Source organism: Psammomys obesus, unplaced genomic scaffold, assembly GCF_907164565.1.
Source record: "Psammomys obesus unplaced genomic scaffold, mPsaObe1.curated_primary_1811, whole genome shotgun sequence".
Lineage (NCBI taxonomy): Eukaryota > Metazoa > Chordata > Mammalia > Rodentia > Muridae > Psammomys > Psammomys obesus.
The window spans coordinates 10,038,421-10,047,302 of record NW_026585895.1 but is presented as its reverse complement, the minus strand read 5'-3'; positions in this window follow the sequence as shown (position 1 = coordinate 10,047,302).

Below are 8,882 nucleotides of genomic sequence, written 5' to 3'. Positions count from 1 at the left end.
CTCAAGCTGATAGAGATTCCCCTGCCTCTGCCTCCCAAGTGCTAGGATTAAAGGCGTGTGCCATCATACCTGTCTAAGAGGATTTATTTTATGTTTTGTAATTTATTTCTATTTTATAATTTATTCTCTTTAGATCTCGATTGTAGCCCCTTCTCTCCAAGTCCCACCTTTCCTCCCTCTTCCTTCCCATCCCCCTCCCCTAGTCCTCAGAGAGAGGGAGACATCCTCCCTTACCATCTGACCCTATCCTATCAGGTCTCACCAGGACTGCCTGAACCCTCCTGCTTTGTGGCATGGCAGGACAGCCCTGCCAGGGGGACATGATCAAAGAGCAGTCAACAGAGTCCATGTTAGAGTCAGGTCTTGCTCCCCTTACTAGGGAATCCACATGGAGACAGAGCTGCCTATGGGCTACATCTGAGCAGGGGATCTAAGTCTTCTCCATGCATGGTCCTTGGTTGGTACATTAGTCTTTCAGCCCCCCACCCTGGGCCCAAATTTATTGGCTTTGTTAGTCTCCTTGTGGAGCTCCTGTCCTCTCCAGGTCTTTCTATCCCCCCATTCTTCCATAAAATTCCCTGCACTCTGCCCTTAGCTTGGCTGTGAGTCTCAGCATCTGCTTCATCCCCTGCTGGTTGGAGTCTTTCATCTAACATCTATTAGGCTCCCATTCTGTTCCCTGTCTTCAACTGCTTTGGGTGTCTATTCTGTTTGCCCATCTGAATGAGAACAAAGCATCCTCCCTAGGGCCTTCCCTGTTACTTAGCTTCTTTATGTCTGTGGATTGTAATATAGTTATCCTGTATTATATTCTGTGTTATATGGTTATCCTGTATTATATTATCCTGTATCCATTATTAGTGAGTATAAACCATGTGTGTCTTTCTGGTTCTGGGTTACCTCACTTAGGATGATCTTTTCTAATTCCATTCATTTTCCTGCAAATTTCATTATTTTCTTGTTTTTAATAGCTGAATAATATTCCATTGTGTAAATGTACACAATTTCTTTATCCATTCTTCGGTTGAGGAACATCTAAGTTGTTTTCAGATTCTGGTTATTACGAATAAAGCTGCTATGAACATGTCCTTGTTGTAATCAATGGAACCTCATGAAACTGAAAAGATTTCATAAAGCAAAGGACATACACTGTCAACAGAACAAAACAACGGCCTACAGGCTGGGAAAAGGTCTTCACCAACCCAACATCCGACAGAGGGCTAATAACCTATACATGTGTGTATGTGTGCATGCGTGTGTACACGTTTACACAAACATGCACACACTCGAGAAATTAAACACCAACAAACCAAATAACCCAATTTAAAATGGGGCAGAGAGCTAAAGAGAATTCCCAACAGAGGAATAGCGAATGGCAGAGAAACAAAGAAATGCTCAACGTCCATAGTCATCAGGAAAATGCAAATCAAAACAACTCTGAGATTCCATCTTACACCCATCAGAATGGCTAAGATCAAAACTCAAGTAAAAGCACTTGCTGGAGAGGATGTGGAGAAAGGGGAACCCTCCTCCATTGCTGGTGGTAGTGTAAACTTGTACAACCACTTTAGAAATCAATCTGGAGCTTTCTCAGAAAACTGGGAATATCGCTTTCTCAAGGAGGGTTTAGTTTTAATGTGAGAAAGAAAGAAACCCGTGTCATTCGAAATTCTAATGGAAACTGTGTATAAAAATGGTTTTGAGTAGCTTTGAAACCCCTCACAGAAAATGGTAAAAAGGAAAGTGACATGTGTGTCTTGAGTACATACGTGCAGGTAGTGAGACAGAAACGAGAGGCTACGTGTGTGCTGGCTTCCCAAGTTAACAGCATTGGGGGGAAACGGTTCTAGGTTTCCTTTCCAGTTTAGAAGCACCTACAGCATTTTTCATGCACTTTTGCAGCTGGAGGATGGTACAGCCCAATTTTATCTGGAGTTCTCCAGTCTCTGATAGCCTGCTACACAGACACTGGAGGCATTGCAAACCTCAGGAAAATATCCCCAGGCTCGATGCAGAAATGACTGAGTCTTAAAGCAGCAAGATGCTGTCCCTTAACTGACAGCATGAACCCCGCCTTGGAACTCACTTTAAGCCTGATGTCTGAACTGAGGCTTTTCCTCTGAAGACCTCAAAGGGTCCTCAGCAGTCTGCAGGGGGAACCTCAGCCATTGGAGTTCCTCCTTTTTCGTTAGATTTGGCTGGAGAGTTGTTTTGTTTTTTCGTATTTTCCCCCAGCAAATCCTGGTTCTCCTCTCCTCTGTTGCCTCCTTTAACTTTCACCAAAACCCTTCCCAGGCCCAGTGTTATCATCATCCCTGGTTCACAGATGAGATGCTTGGGAATCAGACAAGTTGGCCGACTTGACTTACAGCACTGCATGGACTAGAGTCCATCACGTGTCTCCCCGCTGTGAGGCAGGAAGTATTTTCCCTGGGCCATGTGCTGAGACATGTTCTTTTCCTTTTCTTTTCTTTTTTTTGTTTTTTCGTGGTAGGATTTCCCTTGTAGTCCTGGCTGTCCTGGACTTGTTCTGTAGACCAGCCTGGCCTCGAACTCACAGAGATCCACCTGTCTCTGCCTCTCCAAGTGCTGGGACTGAACGCGTGCGCCACCATGCCAGGCTTAGATTTTCTCAGATTTATTCATTTTCTTTTCTGTGTAGGTTTTGCCTGCATGCATGTGTGTATGCTGTCTGGCGCCTTTGGGTCCCCTGGAACTGGAGTTACAGATGACTGTGAACCACCACGTGGGTGCTGGGACCTGAACCCAGGACCTCTGCAAGAGCAACAAGTTAAAAGCAACAGCTTTTAACAAGTGCTCCAGCCCTGTGCAGACATGTGCTCACTGCATTTCATCGCTTAGAAATACGTTTCGGAAAGGAGAAAGTAGATAATATCGCCTTGTTTTGGTTGTTGTTGTTTTGCATGCGCTGGCATTTTGCCTGCTTGTATGTCTGTGTGAGGGTGTCAGATCCCCTGGAGCTGGAGTTACAGACACTTGTGGATGCTGGGAAATGAATCCAAGTCTAGACTTCTTCCAAGTCTAGTATGCTTAGCCACTGAACCATCTCTCCAACCATCTCTCCAGCTCCATAATTTTTAAGGTTATATATATATATACCAAGCAGGGAGCAGGATGATAGAAGCAGAAAGGATTTCCCATTGTTGCAGCTCTCCTGATACTTTTTATGTATTATTTATTTAGTTGTACAACTTACGGAGCAGAGTGTGGTAATGCATGTATGTACAGCATGATATGCAAATCAATATCGTTTCTTTAAATTTTTTAAAAAGGTCTTTATTAGCACATAAAATCGTAAATATTCAGGAGGCACAGTCTGATGTTTCCATAGGTATATGAGGAATTCACTTATTAACTCAGAGCGGTTCGTTTCCCATAGCCTTATTATGACTTTGTGTTGGAAGCCTCTGAGCTCCTCTCATCTTGCTGTTCAGAAAATGTGAAGGTTTTTGTAAACTACAGCCACCCCGCTCTTGACATTTTTAAATGCTGGACCTAACTGTGATCACCTATTCCTACAGAGCTAACGGTGGCAGACCCTGAATCCACAGTATCTCCTGCTGACTGAGTGTGAGAATGAATGAGAGCAGGGCAACTGGATTTACCTCAATGTGTGCATTAAGAGCAATCACAATATAACTTTTTCTCTGCAACCACCCATGAGGGCCCACCCACCGGTTGATTGGGAGGTTGGGTCCAGATTGTGACCACTTACAACCAAAGAGGTTGTTGAGCCCCAAACTACCATAATGATGATCACTTATTCACTTTTAAAGGTGTGCAATTTTCCAATGCATAGGACTCGTGGGGAATTTCCTCTCCACAGTGAGCACCAAAGACCACTAAGAGTTAAGGAAGACTTGAGTAAAGCCACCCAGAGAAATCCTTTTAAGAAGTCTTCCAACAATCACTATTGCTTTTAAAGATTTATTTATTTTCTGTATATGAGCGCTCTATCTGCATGTGTGCCTGCACACCAGAAGAGGGCACCAGATTACATCATAGATGGTTGTGGTTGCTGGCAATTGAGCTCAGGACCTTTAGGAAGAGCAGACAGAGCTCTTAACCATTGAGCCATCTTTCCAGCCCCTTGGAACTCACTTTGTAGACTGGCCTCAAACTCAAAGATCTGCCTCTCTCTGCCTCCTAAGTGCTAGGATTAAAAGTGTGACACCACCCCTACCACCACCAGGTTAGAAGGTGCTTTTTCAAACAAAAGAAACTAAGGCTTCTTTCGTTAGCGTGGCTGGTTGGTTTTAGCTTTGGTTTTTAGTTCTTAGGGAGTTTTGTGTTTGTTTGTTTTGGTTGCCGTTTTTGTTTGTTTGTTTCTTTGAGATAGGGTCTCTCTATGGAATTCTCTATGTAGATCAGGCTGGCCTCGAACTCACAGAGACCTACCTGCTGGGATTACAGCTGCCTTCCATTATTAGAAACAGAATGGACTAAGCCTGCACTCGCCAGCACAGGTGCTGAGCTCCTGGGTCAGAGGCTCTGCACAATCTGGAAGTCTTCCCACACCCACTGCTCTGACAATTGTTCTTGCATCATGCTTCCCCTACTTGGCCAAGCCCTTTAAAGGTGTTCTTCTGGTCTCAAAGGATGCTTCTCAACAGGAGTGACCCACTGGATTCCCAGACCCAGCCACCTGCTGTTTCAACTTTTCAGAGTTGAAAAGAATGATACCACATAGTTTGGTATGAGGTCTGCTAAATGGGCTGCTTCACAGGGCCAGAAGCCCAAATCCCCTTTAGTCACTGAGTACAATAGCTAGACCCTTCCTCGTGTCATGCCTGTGAGAGCATCTGTGAATCCCTTAGCTGGAAAATGGCTCAGACAGGAAACAGATACACACAATGGATCTTACCCAGACCTGCCTCCTGCCTAGTGGGCTTTCTCTTGCTCGTGATGGGGCTGGGAATCACTGACTTCAATCAAACTTAAAGGGTTCTGTTGTCTCCAATAAGCCTCCGAACAGCCTAATGAAACAGGTTCTTACTGTTAAAGCCATCTCACAGGTGAGAAAGCAGAAATGCAAAGAGGTTAGAATATAATCAACTACCAGAGCCCTGGACAGAGCGAGTCAACATCCCACGGCTTTCATGCTGAGGTGCAGAAAGTAGAACCTCATCTGGCTTCCCTCACCTTCCTATTGCAAATGGGAATCAGGCAGGGCAGGAGAAGACAGGATCAAGCTGAAGGGCTTGAACTGGGGCTAGATTCAACATATCTGGATTATAATCTTGGTTTTGGATATTATAGCTGTGTGACTTTGGGCAACTAGCTTAACACCTCTTAGGTTCTTGTTCTTATCTAAAAACAAACAAACAAACAAAACCTTGGATAGTGCATAAGCCAAGTAGGCATTTCTTAAGATCATTGTAAGGATTAGTTGAAAAGAATTTATCTTTTTCCTCGTGTATTTCCCTTCTCAGTTTCCCCCTGCCCAGTACAGTGCTGTGGACTTATTAATAAATGCTCAAAATAAGGTCTTTTCAGCCGGGCATGGAGACACATGCCTGTAATCTCAGCACTCAGGAGACAGAAACAGGCAGATCTCTGTGAGTTCTTGGCCAGCCTTATCTACAAAGTGAGTCCAGAACACCAAGGCTACACAAAGAAACCTTGTCTGGGGGGGGGGGGGAAGGAAAGGTATCTTCTTTTCCGCAAGTGACACCTCCCACCTTGTCCTACTAACAGCCCAGCTCTGAACAGACAGCATCTCAGCATGTAATGTGTCTCTTCCTTTTGGCCTCAGGCCTGGAAGCACTAGCACATTGGTCTTGGCCTCCAAAGACACTGAGAGCACAAGCAAAGTTGAAGAGAACAGGGCTGCTTGGTAAACTTGCCCCTTTTTTTCTATGGCTATGGAAGGACTAAGCACAGAATTCTGTAGACAGGCTTTAGTATGAACTTCTCACACACTGCTCCCCTCTTCCCAACAACTCACTCGTACAAAACTGTCACAGCCCCTGCTTTACAGCTGAGGAGCAGCCACAGAATTTGTAACTTGATTAATCACACCACAGATGAGCAAATTAAGATCAGAAAGCTATTCCACTGGAAATGTGGCTGATGTGGGAGGACATGACGTACCTTTAGAAGACATGATGGTAAAGCCAGGTGGTGGTGGCCCACACCTTTAATCTTGGCACTCAGGAGGCCGAGGCAGAGGCAGGCAGATCTTCATGAGTGCAAGACCAGCCTAGTCTACATAGGAAGTCCAGGACAGCTAGGGCAAAGAAACCTTGTGTTGAAAAAACAGAAAAGAAGGAGAAGGAAGAGGAGGAAGAGAAGAAGCAGGAGATGGAGGAGGAGGAAGAAGAGAAAGAAGCAACAGCAGAAGAAAAATATGAGAAATAGAAGGAGGAAGAAGAGGAGGAAGAGGAAGAGGAAGAAAAGGAGGAGACAAGATGGATCCTGTTACAGTATGAATCTGCAAGAGCTGGCCAGGACGCCCCAAAGTCAGAGCTCTTCAAACAACTAGGCACTTGAGCTGAAGCTGAATCTCGGTAGAGCGCTGATGTAGCATGTCTGAAACCCTGGTTCAGTGAGTAAAGCCAAGTGCAGTGGTCCAGCACTCAGAGAGTGGAGGCAGGAAGATGAGTTCAGTGCATCCTCAGCTCTGTACGTAGCCAGTTCAAGGCCAAACTGTGACTACAGGTGGGCCTGTCTCAAAGAACTTAATTAATGGGTTTTGCTTTTGTTTTTGTCACAAGCTCTCAGAGCTCTGGCTGTCATGGAACTCACTCTGCAGCTCAGGCTGAATTAACTTTTAAAGACTTACATGTATCTGTTTGGCCTTTCCTGCCCAGCCGCCCTTCCACTTGACCTGGAGCGGCTGTGTACAGCCCTTCCCAGCCTTACCCTTGGGCCCTAGACTGCTCTGCTGTGCTGTGCCCCTTCACGCCCATCTCTGAGCTAGCCCAGTTATCACTCGTTTCCCCACAATCTCTCAGTATCCTTGGGATCTGGTTGGGTTCCTGGAAAAGTTCCTTCAACTCTCCATTTCTCTCTTCTGAAGAGGCTGGAAGCAGACGAACCTGGGGCATCTCAGGACCACGACCCCTGTGGTTATTTGGGTTTTTTTTGGGGGGGGTGAATCTGGAAGTGCTGGAGAATTTGAGGCTTCTGACACTAATGTGGTCAGAACATGATAAAAAACAAAACAAAACTGAACTAAAACAAACACACAAACGAAAACACCTCAGTAGCTCCCAGCACTTGCACAACCTCGGTCAAACATCTTTCTTCACCGGAGACTTTCTTCACCCAAAGTTGAGGGCGGGTTAGCGCCTGAGATCTCGTCTCTCCCTTACTGGTTGAGTGGAGCATCTGAGGCACAGCATTTGATTAGAGGACGCTTTTCTCCTCTGAATGGAAGCCCTGTGGTCTTCATAGGTTGTGCTTAGGCCCACCGCCCCAGCATCAGCCCCAAGCTGGGCTGGAGTCGCTGGCCTCTCTTCATCTGTTCAGCACCATTGAGCCTTCGCTGTGGTGGAAACCCTGGGGCTACCCAGCGAGACCCAGTGTTTATGGTTTACCTGTTCTGCCTCCAAGTCCAACCAACGTGAAGGAAGAGCCTCTGAGGTGGACATGAGAAGTAATCAAGGAAGGCTTCCGTAGACACGGGTTCAACGGTCAAGGCAGAAGGAAGCTGAGGAGTGACCACACACACACACACACACTCCAGACTGACCCTCGTGTTTCTCAACATAGCCTGTTAGTCGGAGGAGCACCCTGGGATCTTCTCAGTCTTTTCCACCCTGAACTCCTCACCTCACACACCCTTTGGAAACTCCTGGGTTTCAGCAAAGCAAGGCCCCTTTCAGAGGTGGGCTGCCCAGGTGCTGCCTGCCCCTCACCACAAGGGACTTCCTGCACCTCAGTGGTGTTTCGGAACATCAATTACGGCACCTCATACAGCCCAGGGTAGGGAGAGGCCCTGCCCATCTGTGCGCTGAGGAGCACTCCCGACAGTCTCTGCGGAGATCCGCCTTTAAGCAATTCTGCATCCCTTGGCTTTGTTCCCCTGTCTGTCCCTTACGGACCACAGGGAACCTCCACGCCTGTCTGGGAGCGGGGGCTGGATGAATGTCCCAAAGGGAAGAGCCAGGGAGGCCAGGGACCCTGAGCCCCTACGGAATAGACACTGTGTTCCTGAAGCAGGATGTTACAGGTTACACGTGCCTGGGGAGGAGCTGGGTGGGCGGCAGGCTTGTTCTGGCTGCATAGCCTGGGGCTAGGAAAGCCAGGCCAGGACGAGGAAGTAGACTACACCTGCTAAAAGCGGCCACCCAGGGAGCCCCTGGAGGACTGGAGATCCAAAGGGAGAAGAAAAGAAAAGAAACTGCTTGCAAGGTACCCCCAACTGCTGTGCTGTGAAGAGACTGAATTCTAAACTCCAGTGTCCTGCCAGCCCAAAAGGAAAATCTGCTTGGGGACAAGCCAGGGTCCTTTCAGCTTCGTGCACACAGACGAAAATCTAATTCTAGGGTGTTGGGCTCCTGTGTCACCCGCGCACATCCTTCTCTATGGGGAATCTTCCGGGACGGCTTAGCTCCAGGGGTGGTGAGCGTCACTCAGGATCTGGGGAGCACAGAGTTGACCTCTGTTCTCGAACTTGGGGAAAAAAAACGTTCGCCTCTGCACAGCACGGTGGCACACGCCTTTAATCTCAGCACTCGGGAGGCAGAGACCAGCAGATAGGTCTCTGTGTGTTTTGAGGCCAGTCTGGTCTACAGAACGAGCTCCAGGACAAGCAGGGGTGTCACACAGACAATAAATAAATAAATAAATAAATAAATAAATAAATAAATAAATAAATAAATAAATAAATAAATGTCAATTAAACAAGTTCGTCT